Source organism: Acinonyx jubatus, chromosome C2 (assembly GCF_027475565.1).
Source record: "Acinonyx jubatus isolate Ajub_Pintada_27869175 chromosome C2, VMU_Ajub_asm_v1.0, whole genome shotgun sequence".
NCBI lineage: Eukaryota > Metazoa > Chordata > Mammalia > Carnivora > Felidae > Acinonyx > Acinonyx jubatus.
In genome coordinates this window covers 27853246-27873458 of record NC_069384.1, presented here as the reverse complement: position 1 = coordinate 27873458, position 20213 = coordinate 27853246, and the positions used below count along the sequence as shown (strand labels likewise).

General features: G+C 38.7%; 1 long non-coding RNA gene across 1 annotated transcript; it reads right to left on the bottom strand.

The window, feature by feature from the left end:
* Positions 1-2232: 2232 nt before the first annotated feature.
* LOC128315135 (uncharacterized) lies at positions 2233-16579 on the bottom strand. The gene is made up of 3 exons (XR_008297585.1): positions 16025-16579; positions 6511-6732; positions 2233-3074 (listed from the first exon to the last, which is right to left on the bottom strand). It is a non-coding gene; the product is annotated as an uncharacterized LOC128315135 (long non-coding RNA).
* Between the last annotated feature and the right edge of the window lie 3634 nt (positions 16580-20213).

Genomic DNA, 20213 nt, shown 5'->3' with positions numbered 1-20213 from the left:
TGCTTCCTTCATTCATCCATTTATTCAGTGAATACCTATGTGTTCCCACTTTGCTTCAGGAACTGGGAATATAAAAATAAATAAGAGGGGTGCCTGGGGGGCTCAGTCGGTTGAGCATCCAACTTCAGCTCAGGTCATGATCTCGCGGTCTGTGAGTTCAAGCCCCACGTCGGGCTCTGTGCTGACAGGTCAGAGCCTGGAGCCTGCCTCGGATTCTGTGTCTCCCTCTCTCTCTGCCTCTACCCTGCTCATGCTCTCTCTGTCAAAAATAAAATAAACATTAAAAACTTTTTTAAAAAAATAAATAAATAAGAAAAAGCCTCTGAAATCTAACAGAACAAAATATTGTGGCAAATGCACAGAGAGACGTATTCAACAAATGACATAGGGGAGCTCTGCAAGGTGAAGTCTATGAAGGAGGCCACAGGCATGGCATCCCAGAAGGGACAGCTAAATTGGGGCCTAGAAGATGGCTCAACCAGGGACAGAGGTAAGAAGGAAGCGGGTCCTACCAGGAGGAAGAGCACATTTAGGAAGTTCGGTATGTTTGGAAACTTTTAATGATGGGGTCTGTTGAGAGATATGGCTGAAGAGGCCAGCATGTTAAATTTGGAGAATGAGAAGCCAGCCAAGTATGTTAAGGAAAATGTAACATAATTGGATTTGAATTTTAAGAGGTTCACACTGACTCTAGTGTAGAAAATAATGTTGGAGGAGAGCAGGATTGGGGGTGGTTTGTTATACTGACTTCATTTTCTTTTTGGCAAGATTGCAAAATTGCTAGATCAGGGAAATCCAGTAGCTAACATGTTTTTAGATTTCATCATGGCACTTGATGAACTCGCTTGTCAACAAGTTCTAAAAATATGTACTGATGATAGTACAATTGGGTAGATCAGGCACTACGTGCAACCTACCTTTCCAGTCTTTTCTTTGAGTGCTCCCCTATACTTCCCAATGTTCCAGTCGTTAGATTCCTTGTTGATTCCTGTACACACCCTGTGTGTTCCAACGTCATTGCCTTTGTTCATGATGTTCTCTCTATCCTTTCATCTCTTAACTGTTGAAACCCTATTGTTCGGTGGGCCACCGCCCTCATATGTACTTGTCTTGTGATCCTGGCTTTATTCTATCTTACGTTGTAGTCATTTGAGTAAGTATCTAATACCCCGCACCACATTTTAATGTACCTGAGGGTATAAACTTTTTCATATTCCTCAGCAGAATGATAATATTGCTTACAATAATATCACCAACGGTGTCTGTGGCACTTCTCTACTAGACAGGATAGAAAGCCATTTGCACACCTTCTTGTCTTATTTACTTTCAAGTGGCAGTTCAATATACTTGTTAAAAGCAAAAATACATCAGTCACCCAGACCCAGGTTAGCGCTCAGCCGCAACACTTACTGTCTGTGTGACTTGGGCAACTCGTTTAACCTCTCTGAATTTAAGTTTTCCCATCTGTAAACTATTATATTTGTTTTGGGGCCTGAAGACTATTATTTAAAAGGCATTTACCATAGTGTTTAACACATAGCAACTACCCAGCATACAAATAACTCTAAGAAATCACTGCTAAACCCATTGCACAGACACTGGGAGACACAAAAATGCATGTGGACCCTTCTCAGGGAGCTTACAATTTAGTGGAGACCAAAACCTGTCAATGCTGGTTAATTTTGCATTATAATTTTTTTGTTTATTTATTTATTTTGAGGGGGAGCAGGGGCAGATAGAGACAGGGAGACAGAATCCCAAACAGGCTCCACACTGTCAGCACAGAGCCTGATGCGGCACTTGGACCCACAAACTGTGAGATCATGACCTGAACCGAAATCAAGAGTTGGACGCTCAATCAACTGAGCCACCCAGGCACCCAAATGCCATTTAATTTTGATAAACATACTACATCTAGAAAAATGTGAAAATGACAAATAAACACTATAAACATTTCAGACTTATATTGGTGTTTCAAAAAATGCCACATAAAAGTTAAATAATTTTTTCCAAAATGGCACACTTAGATTACTCCATGTAACACATTCATACTTTACACAAAACATTTTAATTACCCATTAAACTTTTTTTTTTAATGTGGAAAAATCACCCTGGGAATATATCAAAGAAGATATGAAAGACAGATGTTGAGAATTTTTAAAATTTTGGTATAATTTTCAACTATTCTTCTTAGCCATTAACATCTCCCTCTTCACATAAAACATATCCACAGGATTTTGGTTCTTGGAATGATCCCCAACTGCCATCTAGCTCAGAGAGGGAAGAAAAGTCTCAGGACCCCAAGATTTCACCTGTGGCAAGATCTGCTGTGCTAGGTTATTTTCTTTTCCTGGAAGCTCCATTCCAACCTTCACCACACATCTCGCCACCATGGGAGGCTGACCTGTATGAATTGTGAGCACCAGCACTCCTGGCCTCAGGCTTCCTGTTGGGCTCCACCAAGGGGAGATGCCATCGAAAGACGCCATTTTGGGGGAAAGTAAGGTTGAGGTATTTATTCTCTGAATGGGAATAATGATGATAATGGTGATGATGATGTCTGCAGCTTCCAGCAGACCCACATACCTTCTTCTGCATCTACATATACAGTTATCTCACTTTCTTCTGCCCTTTCAGCCCTAGAGGTGGCAACACTAGCCCCCTCGGTATTTCACCATCTGTTGTTGGTTTCACTGTACCCTGTCTACCCTTTTGTAAACTGCTCCATCTTTAAACTCTCCTCAATCACTCTGCTTGAATATGCCACTTGGGACATTGCTGGTATCCTACCTGACTCTTAGCTTCTAGTTCAGTACTCTCCCCCCTACCCCCCAACACTGTGCTGGGTTGAAGCATGGTGATAAAAAGATTGCTTTCATGGGAATGAGTTTTACTCTTTTCTTCAAAAATTATATTTTCTTGGAAATATTTTGATAGTTAAGAATGGACTGCAATTTCATTCCCTTTTGTGATGACATTGCAATTTCTTTACAGGACAGGTCAGAAAAAAGATAGGAATTTTTCCTAGGCGAATTACTGATAGAATCACATCCCTTTCCAAGCTCTTGTCCATCCTAGGAATAAAATGAAAAGAGGTTATTCTGTATGATATTGGAACCGCAAAACAATAAGATAAACTCACAAATAAAAATCTTTCTTAAGAATAAACCAGAAGTCCATGAGTGTAATATTTCAACTATAACATCGCTTGAAGAGAGGAGAGCCTGAAAGAAAAACGTCAATGGAGATGAGTTTTCTTTACATACTCTGTAACAGTGTTTCTTTTATAAAAGTAATGAAAGAATGAGGTGGGGGGAAAATAGGTGGGAAGATAAGACACGCATGCCTGGTGCTGAAGAAAAGCTATTTGTACCTGGGACATTGTAGTTCTAGGACAAGAACAGTTCAGCCATGTAAAAATATGACCCTATGTAATACTGCCAAGGTCAATCAAACCCATAGTTATTGACTTGGGCTCTCCTTGTAAGAGCTTTACAGGATACCATTGCTCAAAGCCTACTAGAGTTTATGCACCGATTATTAGCATTTGGAAGATATTTTTGAACCCTGAGGACTTAATTGTACCAAAACTATGATATAAAAATCATACCTTTTTTTTATTCTGGTGGATGAGACTTTGAAGAGATACCATAAAAATATAAAGGGGCTGCTCAGTAACTCTATGATAGCAATGTACTTTCATTATTTGAATAGCAGTTATTGCTATCTGATATTTTTTCCTGTTTACATATTTATTTGGCTTGGCTTTATTTCCCTAATAGAATTTAAGCCCCATATCATGCTTTTTATTTGCTGTTGGTTTGACAAATTAATTAAATATTGAATCAATTATAAATAATAATCTGTAGAGAGTTACACATTAGACTTCAAATCTGTATACCTGAAAAATGAACAATTATGATGTTCATACTAGAATAAGAGTAAAGAATATGTTGAAGCATATGTTTATTGTTATCCCACTCATGCAAAAGAACAAAACAGTTCCAACCCCACTTCAGTAAAAAACCCTTATATGTGTGCATTACCTATTGAAAAAATACATGTATATAAAGAAAATATTTGCTGGCAATAAAAAATTACCCAGTTGTAATCAATTTTTCCTTCCAGAGCATTAGATTTGGGAAGTTCTGCATTTTTTAGACTTTTGTATTATGTGATCTTGTTATAAGGAACAGGCATTGCCTTTATAATTTGTAAAACAAAAATAATAAAGTTATGAAATAAAATCTTGTAAAATAGTAACTTTGGAAATGACTATTGGACCAAGTTCGAATCTGAATTTATAATAAGTAATGATTTTGGTTTCTGTCTCACTCTTTGTTTGTTACTGGACTAATGAAATCTCTCCCAGATTTCAGGTCCTATCCCCAACCCATCCCCTTAATATGTTTTGCAACCACATTTCTACCCATGACCATCCACCCTATTAAGATTTTTGTGTCCAGCACTGTTTCTAGGCTGAGCCAACTTTCAGGTTGGAGTAGTCAAGGGGGAAAGGAACAATCCCGAGGAACAGGATGAAAAAGATTGAAGATGATTGGGGGCTTGGGACAGGGTGCTCTAAAAATATCTCTCTGCTTCCTATCTTTCCCCAAAGGCAAAGTGCTTCAGTGTCTCTTTTTACACAGATTCAGGCAATATGTATTAGAGCTAGAAATACTGGAGTATCAAGTATCCTGAAGTCTGAACTGGCATTTTGCCTGCTAGTCCATGAACCCTCTCATTGGGTACATGCTGAAGCCTTCTTGGAGATTACGGGTCATAAATGTGCATGATTAATTGCATATGTTGAAACCCAAAATAATGTTGTTTCCAGAACATTCAGACTAGAGGGTGAAGCAAGATCCCAGTGGGTGACATGAGAAATCTCTGTTAGGGAGTCTGACAGTGATGGCTGAAGAAAGATTGAGCTCACTTGGGCAGCCTGATAAATGTTTCTGGTAGATAGAATAACAAAGGGAAAAAAAACAGACAATAGGAATTTGTTACAGATTGTGAAAAGTACCTAAAAAATTAGAAAGGACACAGGCTATGGAACAGTGGCATAGGTAAACGAGAAGAGGAATATGTAAAACAACAGTCGAGAGAAGTTCACAGCTTGGTTTCTAAATAAAATTTACCCATTGAGATGAGAATGTAGCAGCAGTATTGTCTTCCCTATATATAGTTATTTAGAGGTATCTACTGCCTATGGGTAAAAACAAATAATTTGTTATTTCCCTCTTCTGGTTTATAAACTATAATTGCCTCCCTTGGGATTGTAACTGTGTGTGTACAAAAATTTGCACTAAATATATTGCAGAAGGGCTACCCAGAACCTAGTAAAGAGAGCCCAGAGTTGGCCTCAGTTGAGGCCATACACTCTTAAACACCTTATAGTTGGCAGATCAAATATCAGAGAATGTGGTTTAAACTTTGAATACCCAAAATCTTTTTTTTTAGTAAATGGGATTGATTATATGTTGTATCTATCTATCTATCTATCTATCTATCATTGATACATATTTTTAACAATTTTTTAAGTTTATTTATTTACTTTGAGAGAGGGGGGAGAGAGAGAGAAAAAGGTGCATAAGTGGGAGAGGAACAGAGAGGGAAAGAGAGAGAATCCCAAGGAGTTTCCACGCTATCAGCACAAAGCCCAATGTGGGGCTCCATCTCAAACCTGAGCCGAAATCAAGTTGGACGCTTAACTGAGCCACTCAGGCACCCCTTAGATATATCTTTTTATAGAGGTGCAGCTAGGGATGTCTCTAACAAATGCAAACTGTTCCCCAAATCCAGATACAAAGGCAGTCACTTAGCCATTCTTCCTTCATTTCCAATTAATTACTGTAGGACCCACATGCCTTCTTAACTGGAGGTCTGGTACTTTTCTCTTGAGGTCTCTCTGCTTTCTTCTACCTACCAACTCCCTACCCAGTCCAAAGAGGGGCAACTCCAGGTACTGTTAATTAGAGAGAGAAATGGAAGGGATCAGTGCTTTGCTGCTGCTTCTGCTGCTACTTCTCATGGTTGAAGACCACCCTACACATTTAGAGCAGTGGTTGCTAGACCAGAAGGCTGCAGCCATTCTACCTCTTCACTTCTAAGTTTGGTCAAAGGTGGTTTAGAGCCCCAACAATTCCAGTTTTTAAAATAATTTTTTTCAACATTTATTTATTTTGAGAGAGAGAGAGAGAGAGAGTGAGCAGGGGAGGGGCAGAGAGAGAGGAAGACACGGAATCTGAAGCAGGCTCCAGGCTCTAAGCTGTCAGCACAGAGCCCAGTACAGGGCTTGAACTTGTGAACCATGAACCGTGAGATCATGACCTGAGCAGAAGTCGGACACTTAACAGACTGAGCCATGCAGGTGCCCCATCAGCAATCCGAGTTTTTAAAGGCAAACTAGTTCTGAGGGAGTGAGGCAGGGCAGATCAATCCTTATGTGAACTAACTCCTGAGCCTTGCATTCTTGTCGCCGCAATCCCTATTTCTCTTCAGACTTACCCAAGGAGGAGTAACTGATCTTGACTGGACCCTTTTAGATTTATCTTATGCCCACATTTCTCAGGAGGAGCAATCCTCAGTGATTTAGCCAAGGTGATATATCCTTCTAACAGAGGTCCCCAAGTAATTTCAAGGTGCCATATCCAAATCAGGCTGATTTCTGTGACTCCAAGGTGATTTTTCATCCTGGCTTAAATTATGAAGGCTTTGGCACTTCTGTCTCTAAAAAAAGGGATAAACAAAATTTTTTTTTTCCGATTGGTCACTGCTGGGTAGAGCAACCCTGTACATATGTAGCTTCTGCTTTCAAAATTATAAATAGATATATCAGGGTACAAACCACTATCTTTAGATGCCTTGAAACCTCAGGGCTTCACAATTCTCTGTAAAGCAGAACTTTGTACTCATAAGGACCCTATTTGGAGGTAAATGACAGAAATCTAACATCTCACAGAGGAAAAAAGTGAATTTGTTAATTTAGCTAACTTAAAATTCCAAGTAGGCCTAAGGCGTGTGATTAGGGTTCTTTTTCTTTACCTCAGATTTGTATGAATTGCTTTTTCTTCCAGTGTTGACCTAAAGTTTCTCACCATGTGGCAGGAAAGGTTGTCAAACCCCTACCCTTACAGGATATGATCCAAAAGGAAGAGAATAGCCTTACTCCCAATTCCCATACGTTGCTTGGGTCACGCATGCACCCTGTAAATCACTGTGAATAGGGGAATGAAGTTCCATGATTAGCTAAGTCCGATTATGATTTTCCTTTGGGTGGAGACAAGTCCTGATTGGCAGTGTGGGACCACCACAGAAAACACGGAAAGAGAAGAAATACTTCCCCAATGACAGAAGAAAAGCTGGGTTTAAGGAACAGACTGGGGGTGGATGTTGCACTGGGTCTCCTTAAGCCTTTTTGTTAGTGGCTGACTTTGCAAGGTTCTACTGGGGGCCGTAGTCCTGTATGGAGCTTTATCAGGTATGGAGGTGAACTGGGTCAGTCCACAGGTTTGACTGGGTCTTTGGAGCTTAACTGCAGACTCATTTGATAAAATGTGCCGTCACAGATGCAGATTGGAATATCAAGAAGAGCTTTATTGATTTTGTGCCAGAGCATAGGATCTGAAAAGTCATTTGTTCTGCAATCTTTTCAAAGGACAGGGCCAGGTAATATGATCTTCTTCTACTGTGGTATTACTGGAAAGTGGTCTGGACTTCTGTTCTTGTTCCATTTTCTGCTAATTTGTAATTGTGACTGAGGGCAATTTATGTCACCTCTTTGGAACTTGGTTCTTATGTGTTAAGTGCGGTGGTCACATAGTTTGATCTCCAACCAATGTTTTTGATCTTTCATCTCTGAATTTCCAAAGTATTAACTTTGTTTCATTAGTTTCCATCTTAGACATAGGCTGGAAAAGATGAGACCATGGTAAGAGGCTAGCAAAAGTCATTGTACTAGATAATTTGGAAAGGATGTCTAAAAGATAATTATAAGACAGATGGCCATCTTTTATTTGTTTTAATTTTTCTAAAAAGGATAACAACTCTAAATGCATTCTTTGCTTTTGATTTAAAAAAATCACTCATTTATTCTAAGGGATATTTAAGAAGTGCTTATAGAAGTCCAATGGAGCAATTTCAAAAGTAAATTAGACAGGTACCTGGGTGGCTCAGTTGGTTGAGCATCTGACTCTTGATTTCAGTTCAGGTCATAATCTCACGGTGGAGTTCAAGCCCCATCTCAGGCTCCATGCTTTTTGTGGAGCCTGCTTAGGATTCTCTCTCCCTCTCTCTTTGCCCCTTCCCCATGTGCATGCAGGGTCTCTCTCTCTCTGTCTCTCTCAAAAACAAAACAAAACAAAACAAAAACAAAAACAAAAACAAAAACAAAAAAGTAAATTAGAAAAAGAGACAAGAGTTATAACAAGCCAATGCAATGAGCAGAACTTGTTTTGACCTGGCTTGGAAAAAACAGCTGTAAAATATCTGTCTTGCACAATTGCAGAAAATTTGAATTCAGCTTAACTATTAGATGATATTAAGGAATTATAATTACTCTAATTTTCCTAAATGTGATAATATCAAGAGTTAGGAGAATCTTTGGGAGAACGTTTTGTGAGAAATTGGAAAATTGTTCTTATTTTTTCCATGATATCTACTCAAATATTTAGCATTAATGTGACAAAATATTAACCTTTTTGATGAAGGTTCTATGGCTATTTCATATACCAATCTCTCAGCTTTTCTGTAAGCTTGAAAATTCAAACAAACAAGCAAACAAACAAACAAACAAAAAAACCCTAATTGGAGACAATGGATCCTTTAATGTTTCAAGCTGTGTTCACCTTACATTTTTATTTCAAATACAGTTCAAGTTTTTACTTTTCCCAGTTGAAACAGCACTTAAACCTTTTTAAGTTAGCTAAAATATGGCACCGGGATTTTCATCTTTAGCAGTGTGAGTGATAAGGTAGCAAAGTGGCAACCTATTTTCTATGAATTAGGCCTTAAATAGAATCCTTAATAGTTAACACATCCCTACATACACATAAACACCTGAATCCTTGTAACTTTTGCTAATTGTATCGATGAGGCAAACAATATAGTGGTGATGCATTCAGACTCTGAATCCAGTTGCCTGGGTTGGGATGCTGTTTGTCTTACCACTAATCACCTGAAAGACCTTGGGTCAGTTACTTCACACCCTGTGCGTCAGTCTCCCCAGCTGTAAAAATGGGCCAAATGTTATCATTCATATAACGGGATCTTTTTGAGCATTAGGTACACAACATACTTAACACAGTTTCTGGCACTTAATAAAGTGTTAATGATTATTTATGTACTTTGCCATAGGAAAGACAAAAAGGTCAATGTCAATATTTAAGGAAAAAATGCTTTTGCATTTCAGGCGATAAACTTTGTTCAAGAGATATGTCCTGCCCTATCTCAGTGAATAGCACTGAGATAGAGTTTTAAAAACAGAAAGGGGGGCGCCTGGGTGGCTCAGTCAGTTAAGCGGCCGATTTCGGCCCAGGTCATGATCTCGCGGTCTGTGAGTTCGAGCCCCGCATCGGGCTCTGTGCTGACAGCTCAGAGCCTGGAGCCTGTTTCAGATTCTATGTCTCCCTCTCTCCGACCCTCCCCCGTTCATGCTTTGTCTCTCTCTGTCTCAAAAATAAATAAACGTTAAAAAAAATTTTTTTTTAAATAAAAAAAAAAAAAAACAAAAAACCAGAAAGGGCAGCATAGCACTGTGGCGTCTCTTCCATTTTAGTAATTTCCGTACCAAGTGGTTTAGTTAAGGTTTTCCCCAAGTGCTAGAAAACTAGTATCTGAGAAAATAAATTTCTCAAGTGTCTCTAAAAATAACTACATTTTCCCAACAACTTCAGGCTGGAAATATATTTGATAGATGCTTCATGGTACTTGGCAGACATACTAAGATGATGGTGTGGTTGTTATTACAAAATATCCTGCAATCGTTTATAACCAAGTAAGACTCCATCATTAGCTTATATACCTATTGTAAGTGCTTATTAAAAATCAAGGACTTGATCTTCTTGTAATATGTTTCCCATTATCTATGACCTTGTAAAACATTGCCCAAGAATATGAACAAAGAGGGGCACTTGGGTGGCTCAGTTGGCTAAGCATCTGACTTCAGCTCAGGTCATGATCTCATAGTTCATGAGTTCGAGCCCTGCATCAGGCTGTCTGCTGTCAGTACAGAGCCTGCCTCTGGTCCTCTGTCCCCCTCTCTTTCTGCCCCTCCCCTGCTTGTTCTGTCTCTCTTTCTCTCCAAATAAGTAAATAAATAAACTTGAAAAAAAATTAAAAAAAACAGAATAGGAACAAGGAAATTATTTTCAATGGAGATACCCAAATATTCTTTTTCTTACTAGACCTTATTATGAAAATTCAATACTATTCAAATTTATTTAATGAAACTTCAGAGAAACTGCCAATGACTTGGGTTTCACGTCTGTGATAAATTTTTATGACATGTGTGTTTTACCCAAAGTAATTCTTTCCTCTGGAAGGTTAGGTCATGGGCGACTTCTTTCTGGAGACTTCCCAGAGGCCTCAGAGTCCTCTGCCATGCCAAACACAACTCTTTGCCCATCACAAAAGCCATTTAAAATAATCTGTATAATTAAATCTGTTGTATTGCCGGAATCCATGTAAAGAAATTCTTTATCGCCTTGGAGCCATGGCAAGAAGCTAACATCTAAACTTCTTAACTCAACATAAATCAGGGAAATCTTTTCCTCTCAGGGAGCTGTTGGTATTCCTTTGGAAACAAGGTCATTTCGGTTCAGGTCCTGTCACTCCCTTTGCAAACAGTCCCACTGCAGGGAGACACATAATAGAAGCTGTTCAGGAAGGCCCAGTCAGATTCAAGGCTCCTTTGGCCCCTGGGACTCAACCCAGGTTGAGGTGGAAGTGATCGCTTTTTAACGTGGTGTCACTCAGCTTTGCTCCGGGCAAGATAGATGCCTTGATTCCATCTTCAAAACTGTCAACTTGAACATCAACATGCATATCAGAGCTTCCTTGTAAGTGAAAATCACTTTGATAATATGATTAATAAGTCTTTGCCATTTCCAACTGGCAGTACCATCTTCTTTTACTCATTTTTAAGTCTTTAATGTTTGGCCCAAGTTTTAGCACTAAGAAGAGTACCCAGACCTTGAAAGTATCTAGCCAGCACTGCATGCAGAGCAGTAGAAGGACACAGGGGGCCTCCAAATTATTGGGTATTTTGCCCTCTCTTTTCCAGCTCCTTATGGTATTCACTTTGAACCATTACTCTACTGTATCTACATATTTACCAAAAAGAACCCGCATCTGGGGGAACTTGGGTGGCTTAGTTGGTTAAGCGTCCAACTTCAGCTGAGGTCATGATCTCACAGTGAGTACAAGCCCTGCATTGGGCTCTGTGCTGAGAGCTCAGAGCCTGGAGCCTGCTTCAGATTCTGTCTCTCTGTCTCTCTGCCCCTCCCCCACTTGACTTTGTTTATCCCTCTCTCAAAAATAAATAAACATTAAAAAAAATTTTTTACATCCCCCTCTGTAGACTTTATATACTTATAAATAATAATAATAATAATAATAATTATTATTATTATTATCAGATTATAAATTTGTGCCACATCCTCAATTTCTTTAGGCTCATTTGTTCTTAATAAATGTGTTTCTAATTGCCTTTGACCATATCCTTCAATTCTGGCCCCACCTGGCCGCCAAACGAATTTGCAAACTTCATGAAAATGTAAAGCAGCCAGGGTTCCAGGTCAGCCCTCACATGTGGTTCTCTGTCCCTGTGAGTTCGCATTTTCTCAAGTCTTTGGCTAGCAGTCTAGGAGCCCAAAAAGGAATGTGACCTCTTACTACACTCTCCAGTGGTGAGGCAGGCAAATTTGGACACAGCAGCTGTCTGCTCCTGAAGACAGTTGGAAGTAACCACGTCTGATAAGATCAGCTATCAGAGGCAGGGCAGCACTGCTGTGTGTAAACAAGATGCTATCTCTGAGACTCGAGACAGTGACAGGAGCAGCTCTGGTTCAACCTGCCCCCAAAATGGCAGCGAAGACGCTTCACACCCAGTCTTGCCTAAGTAGAATGAGAACCACAGACTTTTAGGACTGCAGAGCCCCTTGGAGATCGTGTCACAACACTCTTGTTATACAGATTAAGCAACAACAACAAAAGCCTAAGACCAGGGGAGATACGGAGACCAGTGATACTTATAATTGTCACATATGCATGGATGGATATATAACTAAGTCCTTTAGGGAACATATCATTCTTTTGTGCATAAGCTAGTACGTTTGTGGCCTTCCAAAGAGGTAACTCTGCACATCAACAAATTTCAACAAAGCTAAGATTTAGCTTTAGACATAAGAGTAAATATTTGGATCCACCCTCAATCCAAATATACCCCTACCATGAATGACATCACCAGTTCTGTGGTTATTCCATGCTAGCCTTTGTCTGGGATCAGGCACTAAAACTACAAAGCTGAAAGGCACAAGGATCTAAAGATGTTCACAGTCCAGTGTGGGAAACAGATACAGAAGTAAATAATTAAGGGACATTCAACGGGAGATTTATGTAAAGTGTGATATTAGCATCTGAAAAACGAACCATAGAGCAGGTGAGGAGAAAATCAATGAAGGCAGTGCAGAAAAAATCATATTTAAATCTCTATAGTAACATCTGAATCCTGGAGAAGGGAGTAAGAAAGATGAAGTGAGGGTACAGAAGAGATGGTGCAGAGAGAAAATTTCCGACAAGAAGTAAGTGTTTGCATTTAATGTGAGCCAGCGTCAGAGTCATCTTAGCAAAATGATGCAGAATGTATTCGTTTTCTCTCTCGGATTCTTCTATTTTGTCACGAAAATTTGTATAAACAAACTCTGTTATAAGGGTCTGTTTTGGAGCAATACGCGTGAACTTCATGACTGCATTTTCCTTCATTGTAGAGACCTTTATATTTTATCTCTTGGTGTGTGTTTGTGTTCTGTTTGATTGAGGTTGTCAGAAACCCTAGAATGGACAAGAAGCATTGTGGGTTAGAAGTGACCAAAGAATGACTGATGTTAACTCTTAAACTAGAGGAGACATTGGGAAATCGAAGGATCATAAAAATAACCCAGAGAGAAAGACTGTTGCTGTGACTTCAGACTAAAAGTAAACAAACAAAACATTCACCAAAAAATAAAAAAGGAAGGACTAAAGCACAGACTTTCAAAGTTCAAGTTTTTAGAAGTCAGGAACACACAAATTAAGGCAGTAAGATAATTGTTTACCTACAAATTGACTGGGTTTTAAGAAACAAGAGGATAAAGGGAAATAGGTACTTCCTTTTATTTCTTAGGGAATAAAAATTGGTAAAATTTGTATGAATATCCTAGAAGATAATTCTTTTCTTTTTTCTTTTTTTCTTTTCTTTCTTTCTCTCTTTCTTTCTCTCTCCACGCACACACACACACACACATACCCGTATATATTATATTTACATATATTTTAAAACAAAATATGTATTATATAAATATGTACATTTTGCTAAATTACTTTTAAATTTATGAATCCATAGACTCTCATCCCAAGAAGGTAATATGTATGCATCTTGACTATGATATAAAGATGCTTATGGTAGAGATGTTTATTTAAGCCAAAATATGGAATGAATCTAAATATTTAATAATAAGATACACTTCAAATATCTAGATATGTTCATATAATGGAATACTATATAGTCAATAAGAATTATGTTCTTCTGGAAGTCATAAAGATTAAAATAGTAGACATAAAATACTTAGAACAGTGCCTGGTACCTAATAAATATTCGTTCAAAGTTAACCTTTCCATCATCAACATCATCATCATCATCATCATCATCATCGGTATATCTTAAGACATAGGGAGATGTTCCTACATGTAAAATGAAAAAAAATTATAAAACAGTATTAAATTATTATATCAACTCAAAAATATTTATACATATGTGTATATGCATGTATGTATGTGTGTCTGTGTGTGTGTGTGTGTGTGTGTGTGTGTGTGTATATATATATATACATATATATATATATGTATATATATATATATATACTCAGCAAAAAGATGAACAGTGTATTAGTTTTCTAGAGCTGCCGATAACAAAGTGCCACGGACCAGGTGGCTTCAACAACATAAGTTTGTTGTCTCACAGTTCTGGAGACTATAGGTCCAAAATTAATGTGTCAGCAAGACTGGTTCCTTGTGAGGGCTGGGAGGGAAGGATCTGTTCCAGGCCTCTCTCACTGGCTTGTAGGCAGTGTTTTTTATCTGTGTCTCTCCACATTGCCTTCCTCCTATGTGCAGTAGGTCTGTGACCAAATTTCTCCTTTTTGTAAGTCATGTTGGATTAGGACCCAATCTAATACCCTCACTTTAACTTGACTGTGTCTATAAAGACTACCTCAAAGAAGGGAACATTCTCAGGTACTGGGGGTTAGGACCTCAACATTTGAATTTTGGAGGACACAACTCAACTTAGAATGTATGTATATTAGTAATTTTGGAACTATGGATGACATTTATTTTACTCTTTTTGCTTATCTGTTATTTTCTACGATGGACTATTATCACTAATAACAATTTTAAATGTTATTTTGTAAAACTCCATGCTTCAGAATCCTACACACCTTGTTTAAACATAAAATGAAAATACTTTTAATTCTTCCCATAGTTCTCTATTTAAATATCACCTCTATTTCTACTATTTAAGACTAAGCCTAGGACTTCTAAAAGAATATTTAACGTTCTCTCAGCAAAGGGGAAGTTTGAAGATTGAAACTCTGGATAATCAGATTGTATGTGCTATGTATACTGCCTGGACTATAGAGTCCAAGATTATTATTTTCCCTTGGAGTTCTTGTTTCATTGTGAATTCCTACACTGCACTGACTTAGGATAAAGTAGAATTATTATGTAGCTTTTGACTACTGTCTTTGGAGGAATGCTTATTCCTTTGCCAGTTTCAGAGCTTGTCAAATCTAAAGCTGGTATCGTACATATTTCTTGAGTGGTGCATTGCTATTCAGTAGGAATCCTGAGTACTGAAAAAGTTAGAGCAAATGTAAAACCTGTTTTATACAATAAATAGGCTTCTGAGCAATCATTATTATAGAAATCAGATTAGACTTAAATGCAATAAACTGTACATTTGTAAAATAAAGAATAAATCTGTAAGCAACAAAGTGATAATTAATTCATTTATATATATGTTTAAACTTTGTTGCTGAATTGGACTTTTTTGAAGCCAAGGATGTGCTTTGCTTGCGGTCATAAAATGGGTGGAATTAAGACATGCTTCGCGAAGATGAAAAGTTTCTATAAGAAGACCTCACACAAAAATTGTTTTGAAATCTATCATTTGAAAATGCTAGTCCTTTTCTTTAAGCTTCATGGCTCATTTATGGGTGGGGTATTCTGCAAAATTAATTCATTGCCCATAGTTAATATATATCCTCGACATACTGTCTGGTGGCTTATATGGCTAATGCTTTAGCTGTCATAATTATTGATCCAATTTCATAAAATAAGTCAGATACAAAAAAAAAATCAGGTTCTTTACTAAGATACCTGGTGAGGCTATAGAATTAAAAAAAAAAATTACTGAAGCCTGTTTGGCGGCTAATACCTTGCAGAGTGAGAAAATTACTCATTATGTTAAGTAATGTCTTCTATCAGCATGTAAATAACTTGAGTGATTGCTTGGAAAGAAAACTACTCCAAAGAGAAAATTAATGTATCTGATTTGTTTATTTATTCATCTAATTTAGGGCCAAAAGATTTTTGGACTGATACTAGATATGAAAATGTGTCACTGAAATTTATTGGAGCTCAGAGCTAGAGACCTTCCCTATAAATATAGATTTAAATAGTCACATGCTTGGTTATCTCTGATAAGTTAAATCAGATAAGATATTTAATATATAATTCTCCCTTGTATATTAGAAGACAGTCTTACCCGTCTCTCTGTTTCTGTTAGTTGTAGCTTGGATGGGAAATTAAAAGTTAATTTTGTCTTTGTCCTTCTGTCTTTTTCTTATCAGCAATGCCTGGGAGGCATGGTAAAGTATGCTGAAAGTGACCTTCAGTTTCCTCATATCATCTTGACACAAATGAGCCAGGCACTTGTAATTTTCATTATTCACCACAAGAAGAGGAGCTTCTCTCAGTAGGAAATATACAACATCCAAAAATATAGAGGTATTTTATGTATCTCATGAGTGATTACTTAAAGAAGGTTGAAGGGTTGGAGAATCAATGGAGAAGGTGACGAGTGAAGGAGAGAAAATTATAGCCAAACTGCCACCATGCAGAGGGTGTTGTGATTTACCCAAGGTGAGTAGCAGAACTTCTCTTTAGGGGCATAGTCAGAACTGGAACCCAGAGATCCTGGCTTCTGGTGCAGAATACCTTCTCCAATTCCATCCTGCCTGAGTGGACAGAAAAGCAAATGAACTTCCCTTGTCAAATGGGGCAAGATAACTGTTTTTGGTGCTGCGTCTCCACATGTCAGCATGTCATGTTGTTTCTTTACCTCTGCCCTATTCATATTTTTGTCTCTCTTGACTGAAGTCAGAAGGCACTGCTTGTAAGGACACAAAGTGGCCCCATGTCAACTTTCCCCCTGTAAATTATTTTTATGAGCATACCAACCAAGAGCATATCTAGAACACATGATCGCTTTTGGCATCTAACCCACCCTCCTCTCACCCCATCCTCCTACCACCATTTTATGGGTAAAAAACACTTTTTCTCATCATTCTTCTCAAACAGGATCCTTGAAACTACTGTAATGTATAATGTTAATATATCAACTACCAAAGAAAAAAAAAGTAACCTGATGAAAGTAGGCATCTGGGAGTTCAGGCTTCTGAAATCGACTCCCATTTCTTAGGGATATGGAACTTATCAGGCTTAGGGATATAGCCTGAACGTGACTTCAGGCTATTCCTGCATCACTTTTCACTCCCCAGTAAAAAGCTGATTTTAGAAAGATGTCCTGTTCAAAAGTTGCTACACTAAGAATGTTAGAACTACAAGTTTTCTGCATCTATGGCTGAATAGATAGGTGGGGTTGCTAATGACTTTCTTGCACGTTCGATGAAAAATGCTGTGTAAAGATCTTAACCTGGATTTTCTGTGTGACCCCTATGTGTTCAGTAAACACAGTGCAGGGCATCTGAATTCAGCAAAGGACACTGAGCTGTAGTCTGTGCCCTTGGGATTCTTCTTTAAAAACATGCCAGAGCAGAGATAGTGACCTCATGCTTCCCAGGGAACATCTTCACTGGGTTGTCCTGAAGTCACCTCAAACTCAACACGTCCAAAATAGAACACAGTCCTTCTCACACATTCATGGTCACATCATGGGGTCACATCATTCCTCTGTTTGCTAGGACCAGAAGTCCCACTTTCGTGCCAATGACCAATTGTTTCTGGGTCTGCCCTGTCTCTTATATCTATACCTTCCATTTGTCTCCCAACATCACTAGCTTGGTGCGGGCTGGAATTACCTCTTGCTTTCACTTTTGTAATGACCTCACAGATGGTCTCTGCAAATACAGATTCTCCCTCACCAGCCCACCTTCTGTGTTGCTAGCAGGATAGCCTCCTAAAACACTCAAATGTTAACCACCTTCCCCAAAACTTTCATGGCCTACAGAATAAATTCCAACATTCTCAGTCTTGCAGACAAAGCCCTTTTGTAATTGGGGCCCACTATGCCTTTTACAGGCTCATCTGAGACTAGATCACTAATGAAATAAATCAATTTCCTTCAAAAACGTGCTGTGTTCTTCAGTCCCTAAGTCTCTTCTCAAACTATCCCCCGAAAAGAATTCTCTTCCCATTTGAACTACCTTTTAAGATCTACCAAACTTTTATATCCTTATTAGGAAGACTGGGTAAGTGTCAACCCAAGATGGAATCCTAGCAGTTGCCCCTTATTCAAATATACAATCAAATCATAAAACATGTAATGATGAGAAAATATGATGTGGGAATGGTTGGCTGGATATCAATAGGCAAGATTCCATTACAATGTGGCATGTTCGGAGAACAAAAATCACACTGGAAAACATGACCCACGCATCAGTGGTACTACTGAGAAAACTACATATATATATATATATATATATATATATATATATACACATATATATATATGTATATATATATGTATTATGTATATATTACTGTAATCGGGGATAAAAGTTAAGGAAGGTGAGAAGGCAGATGTAAATGATGAATGGGAGGTCTTCAGTGGTCTTTGTTTCACAATTAACCTAAGGCCGGGGGCGGGGGGGTTGAAAATAGTTTTATTCCAACACTCACAATTCCTATACTTCCATTGTATAGGAAGATGAGATTTAGAGAGTAAATTAAATTTTCTTGCACTTCATTTGTTTCTTTCAAATGTATTTACCAAAGCACATTTTAAGGGAGGGGTGGGAAACGTCAGTTACACAAGAAAATCTATCCTCTGCCCGACTGAAGAAATTGTTCAAATGAAGTGCATTCTTTCATAAGCACTGCTTCCTAATGTAGCCAGGGTCACTAAGGGCTTAGGTTATTAGTTATGTAATCCCTGGTTCCTCAAACTGCAGTTTTGATTTGAACACATGGTTTCAATTAGTTACTTCAGTTTTTGCCTCTAGATGTATTTCATTTTTAGGATCAAGAGAGGCTCAGACAATCATAGCATTTTAGAGCCACTCCTAATTTCACAAATATACACCTGACCCCCAAGAGGTAACTTTACCACAGACACAGCTCTCAGCCCAGTTCTCTTTCCATAACATCACTTGTAGTTTGAATTATGTTCCCCCAAAAGATTTGTTGAAGTCCTCAGCCCTGGCATCTGTGAATGTGATCTTATTTGGAAATAGTCTTTGTAGACATGATGAAGATGTAAGTTAAAGTGAGGTCCTATGAAGCAGGTGGACCTTTAATCCAATATGACTGAGGTCATGACAAGAAGAAGAAAAGAAGAGTGCCTGAGTGGATTAGTTGGTTAAGCATCTGACTGCGGCTCAGGTCATGATCTCACAGTTCCTGAGTCTGAGCCCCGCATTGGGCTGTGTGCTGTCAGCATGGAGCCCACTTCAGATCCTCTGTCCTCCCTCTTTCTCTGCACCTTCTCTACTCATGCTCTCCCTCCCTCAAAAAGAAATAAACGTTAAAAGAAGAAGAAGAAAAAAGACATGGAGACAGACACACGGGGGAACACCATGTAACAATAGAGGCAATCCATGGTGTCCCAGGAATTGTTGGCTCCCACCAGAAGCTAGGAAGAGGCACGAAAGGATTCTACCCGGGATTTCAGAGGAAGCATGGTCCTCTTGGCAACTCAATATTGGACTTTTAGCCCTCAGAGCTGTGAGAGAATACATTTCTATTTTTTTTTAATGTTTATTTTTGAGAAAGAGAGAGAGTGTGAGTGGGGTAGGGGAAGAGAGAGAAGGAGACACAGAATCCAAAGCAGGCTCCAGGCTCTGAGCTCTCAGCACAGAGCCTGACACAGGGCTCGAACTCACAAACTGCGAGATCATGACCTGAGCTGAAGTCAGATGCTTCACCGACTGAGCCACCCAGGCGCCCCAATTCCTACTGTTTTAAATCTTCCAACTTGTGGTACTTTGTTACAGCAGACCTTAGAAACGAAGACACCACTTGCCATCTTTTGATTGCTCATTTTTGTTTTTATCATGTTCTTTTGGGGAATCTCAAAACAACCTGGGTAGTGTCTGGGTGCCAGACACTGCCTTTCCACTGGTGAAATCATCACCCCCGTCACCCTCCACCTGCTGCTCCTGAAGTACATCTCTTCTGACCTTTGGGGCCATTATCATCCATAATGTCACCTGAAATCTTATGTCTGCCAGTATGTTTGGTCCAATGAGCACTTTAAATTCTGATCCCTGGATGCTTCTGTAAGCTGCCTGATGGTACTGCAATACATGCCAGCCCTACCTCTCCATGTTGCTGTGGATCTAGTGGCATAAAAATAATTTTACAAGTATAATATTACTGGGCTAACATTTATTTAATACTTCTATGTGCCTAGGACTATGCAGATGCTTTACATATGCTGTCTTGTTCAATTCTCACACACACACACAAAAAACCTTGAAGGTAGATGTTACCAT